Raw genomic sequence first — 12,536 nt, forward strand, 5'->3', positions numbered from 1 at the left:
AAAAGACCATACCTCCTTTCTAATTTCCTTCCCTGTGACCCAGCCTAGAATATTTCTAATCTCCTCTATGAGGCCTTTCATTTCCCTTGGCCATTTCTTTTAAAATATTTCACTTCTACCTGAGAAAGTATTTTTAACCATAGAAGGAGTTCATCCTTGTGAAGCAAGATGATGGTATCATCTATACCTCACATATTTATCCTTTTCTCTCCTACACATGTGGCAACCTCTGATCTTTTTTTGCAGTCTCCAAAGTCTTGCCCTTTTCAGTATGCCATACAGTTGCAGTGAGACCATGTGTAGTTTTTTCAGATGGACATTTTTAGTAATGTACATGTAAGCTTCTTCCATCTCTTTTCATGGCCTTATTCATGCTGATTAATGTCCCAGGAACTGGATGTACCATAGTTTGTCTTGTCACTAACTGTAGGACTTCTTGGTGGTTTTTATGTCTTTGGCAACTATGAATAAGATTGCTTTTGATGGATTTGAGTTTTCAATGTCAAGGAGCATAATGAGTTGTTGGGTGGTGTCTAGTTTGTAAGCATTTGCCAAACAGGCTGTACCATTGAGCATCCCCACCAGCACCAGCAATGAATTAGAGTTCCTTTTGCTCCCATCATTGCCAGTTTAATGTTGTCAGTGTTTGGGATGCTGGCCATTCTTGAAGGCAGGCTTTTTATGTCCTAAAATTAAAACTGGTTGTGAAGATATAACACATATCCCATTAAGATACTTATCTATCAATCATACCATTTGCTTAAATTGTTCATTTTATAAAATGATGGCAGAGGACCATAAAGCCCACCATCGACCCTTGCATAATTATTTGGAAACATTTTTTTTGAAAGGACCAGTGAGTGAATAATGGATATTTTCACCACTAAATTATACCTCTTTGTATCAATTTGGGTTTGGGTTCTTAGCTTTAGTTTGTCAAGAAAGAATAGATGAGGTTCTGAGATGCAAGATAGTAGACAGACAGGGTCCTTGAGTCACTGCTTCCTTCAGTAATACTGTGGAAACAGCTGTGTTTGGAATGGAACTGTGTTAGTGAAAACCAGTATCTTAGTAAGGAGAGCCAGAAACCACCAGAATGGGAAAGAACAACTGTAAACAATAAGTCGGGAATGATGTCAATTTACTGGGAGGGATACCTGCCCTCCCCTAGCAGTTTCCTCCACTTCCTGGTTCCCATGCTGTGGGGCTGGCTTTGGAAGGAGAGTGCATAATTCACTCAGAGAACATACCCTTTGCCAATGTTCAGTGAAGTGTACCAAGAAATTGGATTCAATGGAGAGATAACTCCTTTCCCCTTCCCTTTGCAATGACCTTTGGCCTGTGGTGACAAAGAAACTGCAAAGAAGCTACAGGAAACTCAGTTTGCCTAGTAGCTTTTTCAGTGACACCTGGGAAGCAAAAAAGAGGGCTGGATGGAAATTGTTCTTCATGGCACTTATCTTGCCACATAGTATTAGTAGTATTAGAGAGCACAGTGTTAGAGAGCAGCTCCAGGCAAATTATTTGTATAACCTTTAGGTAGGGGGCTTCTAGATTGGTTTGGGGAGACCAGGTATACACTCACCTCTACATCTCCCATTTTCACATGGCTTGTAGCCTTCACTTACAAAGAAACTGCAAGGGGCCACAATAAATTTGATCTGCCAGCAGTTTATTCTGTGCCCACCTTGGGGAAAAAACCAAAGGAATGACCTAAAACTGGCATTAACCCTAGTACATGGCTTGCTCCATAGTGGAGAGAGTGCAGTGCCTCTGGGTATATGATATACATAGGCCTCTTCAGCATTAGGCTTCTAGACTACAGTTTCCAGAAAATATGGGTCTACAACCACCCCTACCCCATGTGGAACCCCTGGATCTCTGACCAGAGTTTGTAATCAGAAACTACAAGAATTCACAATGATAAAAGCCTAAAACCAAAAGACTTCCTCGTAGTTGGTAGACAGGTTGTGAAGGCAGGAGTAGTGCCTGCATGCACCTGGCCCTAAATGTGATTGCTTGGAGCCCCCTGGAAGTTAGCAGTTTCCTACTACTAGAGCGTATACAATTCAAAGGGAAAGATCAAATACAGCAAAATGGGCATACCAGGAAACTTGAGACCTCAGGAGAGTATGTCAACAAACAAGGAAATGATACTCTAGAAACCAATTGCAATGATATGGATGATCTTCTCTTTCTAACAGTTCAGAATTGTCATGACAAATTTCAAATGAGTGAAAAGATGCAAACACAGAAAAAAAAATTAATAACCTTCAAAATAAAAATAATGAACAGGTCTTAAAAATTGATTTTTTGAAAAGATTGTATTTATGTATGCATACAGAACTAGAGTACAGTCCAGAGGTACAGAGGTGGTAAGAATATTTACCAGAGACAGAGTGGAGAACAGAACGGATAGATAAATGAAGTACACTGCTGAAGGGAGCTGTGGGCAAGACAGGAGAGGTCTGCCGCGCCATGTGGTCACCTCCTAAGTGGGGGACCAAACTCACACTAAAGTAGCTGCAGCTCACTTGCAGTGCTGCGCTTTAATCCACTGTGCCACCAGGGAAGGCCAAAAATTGAACTTTGAAACAAACAAACAAACAAATAAGGAAGTATAGAATGCAAAAACATCAAGAAAGGAGATAACAGTTCTTCAGAAAGCTAGAGAGGCAGATTAGACCAAAAAGAGGACTGCATTAGAGACCTTAAAGATCATAATACACAAAGGACCCAGGTAGGAGCAAAGAGAGAAATATAAAAACAAGTAGAAGGAGAAGTGGTAAACAATCCCTAGCCTATCTATTCTGTTTGAAAAGACAAAATCAATACAATGGGTATCCCAGTAAGGGAAAAGAGAGTGGAATAGAGAATTTAATCAAGAAATAATAGAGGAAAATTTCCCAAACCTGGGGAAGCTAAGTATAAAAGCCCATGAAGCTACAAGAACACCTGGTTATCTAAATACAATGAAACCTGTGCAAAGTCATGAAACTACCAAGAAATCATAACAAAGGAAGAATATTGGGTAGGGGGCAAAGGATAGACTGGAATGATGTATTCAAAGTACTCAACAATAAAATTGCCATCCAAAACTACTATATCCTTCAATACTCCCCTTCAGTACTCCCCTTTCATATATCCTTTAATACTCCCCTTTCAATATGAGTGAAATAAAGATCTCCTCTGATAAAAGAAGCTGAGGAAGTTTGCTAACAACAAGCAGCCCCTACAAGCAATTTTAAAAGGGGTTTTCTTTCAAAATCAAATAGAGGAAAACACACACACACACACACACACATACACAAAGAATAAGGAACTAGATAGAACCAGAAAAGTAAATGGCAGTAATAAACCCTTGTATATCAATATTCACTCTAAATGTAAACGACTGGATTCATCAATCAAAGGGAATATCATTGCCAATTGGATCAAAAACAAAGTCCAACTTACGTTGTTTCCAGGAGACTCATCTGAGATTGAAAAATAAGCTCAAGATCAAAGCAAAAGGTTGGAAAGCAATGTTATAAGCAAATGAGGAACAGAGAAAGGCAGCCATTCTCATATTAGGTAAAGTAGATTCCCAGATTAAAAAGATAAAGAGATGGAGATGGACACTATATAATGATTAAGATATCAATACATCAATAGGACATAACATTTATCAATATATATACACAGAAAACAAGAGCATCAAGATAGAGAACATGACTGTTAAACAAATCTGAAATCAGACATTGGCATCAACAAAATCGTGGTTGGGGACATTTAACACCCCACTTTTGTCAATGGAGATATCAACCAGATGGAAAATGAGCAATGAAATCATAGCATTAAATGAGGAATTTGACCACATTATTCTCATGTGTACATGGAACATTTTTCACTGTAGACCCCATGTTGGGTCCCAAAACAAATGTCAGTAGATACATAAAATTTAAATCATATCAAGTATTTTCTCTGATCATAATGATATCAAGCTAGAAATCAACCACAAAAAGAAAGCAGGAAAAATCTTCAATATATGGAAATACACTGGGCATTATTGAGTAATCATTAGATAAAATACGAAAGCAAAAATGACACTATACTGAATAGGAGAAAGTATTTGCAAACCATACATCTGAAAATGGGCTGATATTAAAAAAATAAAGATTCATACAACTCAATAGAAAGAAATTAATCCAATGAAATGGACACTTCTCTGAAAAAGACATGGATGGCCAATAAACAAGTAAAAAAAAAAAGCTTCATTATTACATATGTAATGTGATGTATAACAAGTATTTAATCAGGGAGAAACAAATCAAAGCCATAATGAGATACCATCTCATACCCATGTGAATCAACAAGACTAGAAATGACAAGTATTGATAAGAACATGGAGAAAATAGAATTCTTGTGTATTGTTGGTAGGAATATATACTGATCCAGCCCCTATGTAAAATAGCATGGAGATTTCTCACAATGTTAAACCATATGAAACAATTCCATTCCCTAGTGTCTATCTAAAGAATAAACAAACACAAATTTGAAGGCATATAGGTACCCTATGTTCTTTGCAAAGCAATTTCTGGAAATTATTGCAATCAAGTTATGTCCCCAAAGACAGAAGATATAGTCAGGAAAATGTGGTCATGCGCATGTATATATATACACACAGTGAAATATTACTCAGCTATAAAAAAATAGTCAACTTTTGCCATTTGTGACAATGTGGGTGAAACATAAGAGAATAATGCTGGACTTTCCTGGTGGTACAAGGGGTTAAAGCACAACACTGTGAAGCTATCAGTAGCCACTACAGTAGGAGATCCTGGCCAACGAAGTGACTCACATGGTTTGGCAGATCTTGCCTGCCCCACCTGCTGCTTCCCTCAGCAGTGTGTTTCAGTCATTCTTCCTGTTCTGCTCCCCAATCTGCCTCTCACTCCCTCCCTCCCTGAACCTCTGACCTTTACCCCAGTTCTTGTATGTATGAATACATAAATCTTTGGAAAAAAAAAAAAAGGAAAGAAAGTTTAACTGAAATTAACACCTGTAAAGGATTAAAGGAGGAAACAGCTTGAGAAGGCTCCATCCAGATCTGACATCAGTTAAAGAAATGAGGAAAGGTTGAGATTGGGCAGAAGGTGCTTTGGATACAATACCTTGCCATGAAAGCCTCAACAAGGCTGATGGGAGATCCTGGGTCTGGTTTGCTTGTTAGAGGAGGCCTGCCTAGGGGAGAAGTGACCTACCTTGTTGTCTCTGCTGTGCTCATTCACTGGCAGAGAGTAGTACAAAGAGTGTGGCCTCAGTGTAAATGATACAATAGAGTCTAAAAGTGGGGCAGTTGGCTTGTCTGTATGCTGCAGCAGGTACTTGAACGGAGAGCTGGGTGGCACATCTGGCCTGCCAAGTTCTTAATCTCCCTTCCACCCCCACCAGATTGCTTACATTTTCATTGTTAAAAAAATTGATAGCTTATGCCTATATATATATGTATACATAATATACTGAAATAACTTTTAAAATGTTTTAAAAAGGATGACTTGCTATAGTGAGTGTTATGACCTCAGAGAGCTTCAATTAGTATAATGATTTCATAAAATTTCTCTTCCTTTAGACAAACTTTCCAATGCTATTTTTCCAAAAATTTGTATATGTTTTTGAGTTGTCTGTTTCCTCCATTGATGACATTCTGTTACCTCATGTTGATTTAGTCTGAATGCATAACTTGAATGAATTTTCGCTTTTCATTGTTTTCATTTTAGAACTGCATGGCTTATCTTTATTAAGAGCAATTTAATTTTTCAATTTCTTCTTAATGCTCATAAAATTATATGGTAAAAGCAATAAAATATTCAAGCAATTGCAAAAACTCCACCAAGAAAGTAGTATTAATACCTGAGTTTAAGTGCTGGCTGGCAGACAGCATCACCATAAGATTTTTAAGAGGCTTGTTCAATGATTTATGAACAAAAAGTCTACATTTAGAACATGAAATGGCATTTAGGAACATTTTTGAATATCATTTGTAACTATTTTTCTTAGGTCTGGCTCTCTTAGAAGCAGAACCTGAGACATGATTTTTATGTAAATGATTTATTGAGAGAGTGTGCTTAGGAGAAACCTCAAAGAAAGCGAGGAGATTAGGAGGGGCAGGGGTGAACCTAAGTAAAGATATGATTTCAGGCAGCATCTAGCTTCAGTCTGATGCCATAGGGACTTCTGAAACATAATTGCTTGTACCATAAAGACTGTTGTGAAGCAAAAAGGTGATGACAGTAACAAAACAATCATCTCCCACCCTCACTCTTACTCACATAGCTCAGCCATTGGTTCCTCTAAGTAAAGCTGATCCAGTCACCTAATGACAATTTTCTGCAGAGTTGCATTGTGATCTGTTAGCAGGAAGTCCATACTATGCTAATGGATGGGATGGGAATAAAAAGATGACTGAGTGTCTGCTAAACAGTATTCTCAGAAGATTCACCCCCAAAGCTTTCCTGTATTGAGGTTGATTGCTGTTTGATTTCTCAAACAGGAAAATAATACCATTACCAGGCCAAATATCTTGTTGTTTTACCTATCTCTTCAGTAACGCCTCAGCACTGAATTCCTGATGTCTTCCATCTTCCACTTTCAGTTATCATTTTGAACAGCTACCAAGAATTTCTGTTCCTTTCCAGTTAATCAGTTTACACCATATTTACACATAAACTCACAAGCACTTCCACACATCTAAATCAAGTAAACTGTTTTATGCACTCTTTACCTCATCCATGAAAATGTTTAAATGAAGTCACCATGCCAGGTTCTGAGTAAGTGGCAGAGCCAAGGAAGAGTCTCAAGCTGTTAAGCTAAGATTAAGTATGATTTTAGTACTGTGATTTTATTTGCCCATTGAAGTATGGAAGTTTGGAACCATTTATATGTGCCATGGCCTCATTTGCCAAAATGAGATATCTGTTCTCTCACTAGGCAATTACTATTCACTATAGGGAATCAAAGACAGTTAAAATATATAATATATATATATATATAGAAACAAAAGCCCAGAAGTCTGTTGATTGTGTTTTCCATTTCACATGAGAAGAACATAATACAGTAACAGTAGAATGAATCTCTTTCGTCTGATAAAATGAAAAAGAAATGTAGAACCATCCTGAGTATGGGTAAGAACCAAATAGAACCAGGAGGCTATTAGTGATCAGGCCCCAGGCACATCCTGGTGTCTGTATGTTTGGGCATTCCCAGATAGGACTACCACCAGGAAGAAAATGAAACCAGGCAGGCGAGCCAGAGATGGCTCGGGACTGAAATTCAACTAATCACAGCTTGACAAACTTTTCACCATTCAGAACTATATTACATGAAAACCTCATGTGCATAAAGGCAGCCTGAGAGGGGGCCAGTCTTTCCCTTCCTACCTCTATAAATGTCCTTCTCATGCTGGGCTATTTTGAATACATCGCTCAAGTGCTGCTTGAGTTTGTGTCTTCTGGATTACAGTTATAAAACTCTGAAAAAAGGAGGCCTAGACTTTGGTTTGTCAGTCTTCATGTTGTGGGTTAAACAGAATGTCACTTAATCAATAATTATATCTTTCCATTTTTTTTCTCATATTTGAAATTTAAAGGGGTTTATGAGGAAATTTTATGAAATGATATATTTCCAGGAACCTTCCATTTCAATTCTTCCACATGATATACTCAGGTGCTGCTCTCTTCATGATCTCTTTATATGAGAATAGGAGACTAGTTTTAGGACCTAAGCAGTAATAAAGTAAATTGATCTATGACTTACCCCCTGAGGAAATTCCTGTAGGGCTATCGTACTTTGGCTGCCTAAGTGTCTCATTTGTACCTAAAAACAAGAGGTGTCATTTTTTTTTTCTTATTCAAGATGTCACCAGTCCAATTTTCTTTTGTTAAGGATCACAGTTATTAGTCTCTGATGGTGCTAGCACTTGAGGCCAAGTCTGAGGTGATTAAAATGCCTCACCACTTTGAGGACTGGTGCCCTTCCATCACTTCTCATCTCCAGCTGCTTCCCTGTCTGACTCTCCTTCTGTCTCTCATTATGATCCATCATTATCCATTTTAAGGTCTGTGTTAGTCATGTGAATCAAGGAAAATTGAAAAGTTTAGAAAAATACATTTCTATAGACATGCATCACTAGCAAAGAGATGGAAATACTGACCCAAATCCATTTATGTCTTCATGTTATAAATATGTTTATTTTGCTTTTCAACTTTGAGATTCTTACTACTGCTTCCTTCCTCACTCTCTCTCTCCCCCTTCCCTTCCCTCCTCCTTCTCCTACTATACAGCAGAGGTTTTGGTTTTAAGGCGCTTACACTCATAGCACTGCAAAGGTAATTTGTGTTTGTACTTACCTAGATTTGGATAACATAGAGCATCGTAGTTAACCCTAATATGTGTCATCTTTGTTGCACACAACTGAAGCAAAGAGATTTCAGCAGTAGTTTCACTCAGAGTGACAGTGGTCTCATGCTTCCCAGCACCCCTACCAAGTCCCAGGCACTAGAAATGGGGCCCACAGTTACATAAGCCAATAAAAACATTTCTGGACTGCCAGTATGTTCTTCACTCTGAATTCAGTGAGTGTTGAGGCGAAGGATAGAGAAATGAAAAAGCAAGCTGTAAGTATGAGAGGTTTTTGAACCCCCTTCTCCCCCTTTTTTTGGGGGGTTTAGTTATTTAAGACCATCTTTTTAGGGAGGCTACCCCACAGGCAAATAACTTAGCCAGCAGCCTCAATGGAAGTGAGTAAGGCCAATAGTCAAGGCTTGTAAAAGACAGCTAGGAATTATGTTAGCTGTGCTCTGTTGACCAGAGCTCTAAATAAATGAATATATGAGAAAATAGAAAAATATATTGCATCTCTTCTGCATGGAATTTCCTCTCATCTTATACAAAAGAGAAAGCAAATGTGATTTTAAAATGCCTATTGATATGCACCCCACTTGGGTAGCTATGATAGAGAGGAATAGTTAGTCCATAGGAACTCCAGAATACAATCTTCATAGAAAAAGCCCTTCCTGCCCCTTTTCCAGGTATTACTGGACTCTGAACAGGAAAAAAAAAAAGTCTGTAAATAATTAATCCACTATTTATACTTCAACTATCCACATGATTTTATAATTAGCAGCCAAGTTAAAAGAAGCAGAAGTGGGCAGAGGATTGGGTAGGCACAGTTAAGTTTTGGAAACAAAGGTAATGGATGGAAATGTCTGAAGATGGTACTTCTGTTTCTGCTACCTGGGAGGTAGAGACCTGAAAAAGAAACTAGAATTTAACACTTTGCTTTTATGCCAGTAATCCCTGTACCCTCTAGAGTTATCTCCACTTCATAAACAGAATGGAGCATTACATCTGCTGCAGTTTTATTTTACTTACTACTTTCAGCGATTCAAAAATCAAATATGAAAATCACATGGTTTAATGCATTTGCCTCATGTAGAGGATTGAAATAATAAGAAATAATCAGTGCTAATCCATGTCTTCAATCTAGCATTCTAACTCAGCTGTCCTATTTCTTTTATTCTTTTCTGCCTTCAAATCAAAACTCACATACACATACACACATCCATTTTTACCTTGCATAACATAAACAGTAATCATCACTCACCATTATTATAGAAGATTAGTGGTACCATTAAGGGACATAATCTACACTGTACTTTTATTCATCAGGCAGTATTTATGTGAAGAAAATTTAGATGGATAATTCTGCAACCTATAAATTAAAAAGAATAAGCTTACTGAAACAGAGCTGTAGAGCCAGCAGAAGCCTGTTTTTGTGTTTGTCATCAATCTCCCCTGTGTGCGGGGGTTTGGGACTGACCCCTGGAAAGACCTGCCCTTTAGAAGCCCTACTGCTTCCTGCTTCTTCATACACCAGGCATGCTGTGCAGTGGCACATAGTGATCTGCCTTCTGTTTTGGAGCCACTCATGGGAATTGATGTTTCCTTTACCAGGACACTCCTAGAATCTCCTAGATGATTAAAGTGATGATTTATAAGGGCCTCCTCAATGTTGTTCCAGTGTTTGGGTCCTTTGTTTTGGGTCCTTTCATTTACATATTATGGACTCCAATCTATCTACCCATAACACACTTCAGCATGGTAGTATAAAAGAATAAAACGAATGGGAGATGTAGATGTAGATGTAGTGCTTGGAGCTCTTGACTGGATGTGGGAAATCATGAAGAAGTCAGACACTACCAAAGTTTTAAAATTGTCAAGGTAGAATAGTAATTACACTGAGAGATGTAGTCCTAAGTCAAAAGGCACAAAATCAAAGGAATGACATCCTCTGAGAATTTTTCATGAAGGCAATCAACCCTGTCCGGGAATCCAAGGAAGAAAGAGTACTATGGAAAACCGATGGCCATTCAGGTAAAATGAAAGTCATTGAGTCTAGAATGACAGGGTTGGGGTTGGGGGGTGGTGTTCAGAGGGACTCCATTTACCCTAGAGTCATTGGGGAACATAGAAGTATAAGATCCTCTGGTAAATTGGTGGGTCTGAAGCTCAAGAAGCAAAAGAAACTTGTGGATATGAGAGTGAACATATGAAGGGAGGGTCAGATCATCCAGGTATGTTAGTGTTGCTATATATCCTAAGAGCAAAGGAAGGCATTGGTGGGTTTTATACATGGGTAATATAGATCTATATTTTGAAAAGAACTCTAGTCAAGGTTAATAGAAGAATGAGACTAAAGAAAGAGTGGTTGCAAGATAACTAAGTAGGAATCGTCACTGTGTAAGATAATAAAAGCCAGAATTAAATGCACAGCACTGCATCTAGGCCAGACAGGTGTAGACTACAGTGTAAAATGGGTAAAATGAAATCACAAGATTTGGCCATAAAGAATAGTTGGTTAAATTAACAGATCTGGTAAGGAACGATATATGTCATGAATAGCATGCCAATGATCAAAGGTGGGCAAGTTTTAGGAAGTAGGATATTGACACTTAAGTTCAATATTAAAGAAGTTAGGTGAGAATTAGATTGAGTGATTAAGATGTTACTAATGTTTTTGATAAAATATTAGTTGATGGTAGTGGAAACTGGATTATAAGGTGTGAAGAAAAATAAAATAAAAGCAATGAGTGTAGACTTCTCTTAGCTCTGTTCATTTATTCAACAAAACTTTACTATTTATTATGAATCCTGCATCATGTCAGTTGCAATAGAAATGTGAATGTCACTCAATTGGTGCTTATAAAAAAAAAACACACACACACAAGTAATAAAGCCTAAAAGAGTGGTAAGAGTTTATTGAACTCATATGATACTTAAGATAACTTCAGCTAATAACCCTATGTGGTAAATATTTTGACTTTTCACTTTTTTAACAAATAATTTAAAAGATAACCCACAAATAGGTAAATAAGTTTTCTGAACTCCCTCAGCTAACCAGTCCATATCAAAATAAGAACTCAGGCGGTCGGTGCCTGAACCTATAGTGTCTTACATGCCTTACTTCCCTGGACTCAGAGAAGAAGGTGGGTTCAGCAAGGAAAAGAAGGTCTGGTGCAACAATGTTTCCCAAAGATTCTGAGCAGAGAACTGGAGAGTAGAGGAGAGCAGGAAAGTGGGACTATGTTGTCTGGTGGGACAATCAGGAGTTGTCGGGAGACATTGGAGTAAGGGGATAGAAGCTGGAATGGGTAGCAGGGCCAAATAATTCTTTTTTTTTTTTGGGGGGGGGCAACCATTTGCAGTTTGGCAAAGTACTGAGGACAGCTTCTAGAGGAAAACAGATCTAACTTTAAATACCAATAATGCAGCTTTAGTAGTAGTAGTGTAACCTCATCCAAGTTATTTAAACTCATGCAATGTTGAGTTTTTCATCTGTAAAATGAATTAAAAACTTGTCTTTGCTAGCACTGTTATAAAGGTTCATAATTTTGAGCAAATGTTGAAATAAGGAAACAAATAGAAATTGCCTGGTCCAAAGCATGTGCTCAGTAAATCTTAGCTCTCTCTGGTTTTTGCTATGCTCTTTTGCTTCTTCCCCAACATATGTTTAAGGTGGAGAGGAAGTAGAACAGTATAGCCCAACAAATTGACCAGGACAGAAAAGTCAGGAGGGGATGGAATTAAGGAAGGAGAGTGGATGAGCTTTGGTGGAGAGAAGGGCAACATTTCCTTTGATGAGGGAGGAGTTCAGTGACATATAGAGAAGTAGACCCCTGATATTTGTCTTTCACATCGTTTTGCTGTTCAAAGCCTCAGCCAGAGTAACAAACTCTATGTACTAGAAAGGTCTTTTTGTTAATTTGGCTTTCTGATTGTAGACCTAATTATTTTAAGGGGATTCTTTCACCACAGAACGACCTGTTTACTGAGGAGTCAAGCTATTAAAGAAATATAATTTTGTTTTAGCTCAATATTTATATTCTGTGAATTTGTGGATACAAAGGCAATTAAAGGATTAGAGCTGTATAAAATAGCTGAATTCTTAGAGCTTAACTTTCCTCAGTTATTTACCTGTATTTTTTTTTTCAATTTGC

The sequence above is a fragment of the Condylura cristata genome, unplaced genomic scaffold (genome assembly GCF_000260355.1).
Source record: "Condylura cristata isolate star-nosed mole 26May11 unplaced genomic scaffold, ConCri1.0 scaffold00023, whole genome shotgun sequence".
Taxonomy (NCBI): domain Eukaryota; kingdom Metazoa; phylum Chordata; class Mammalia; order Eulipotyphla; family Talpidae; genus Condylura; species Condylura cristata.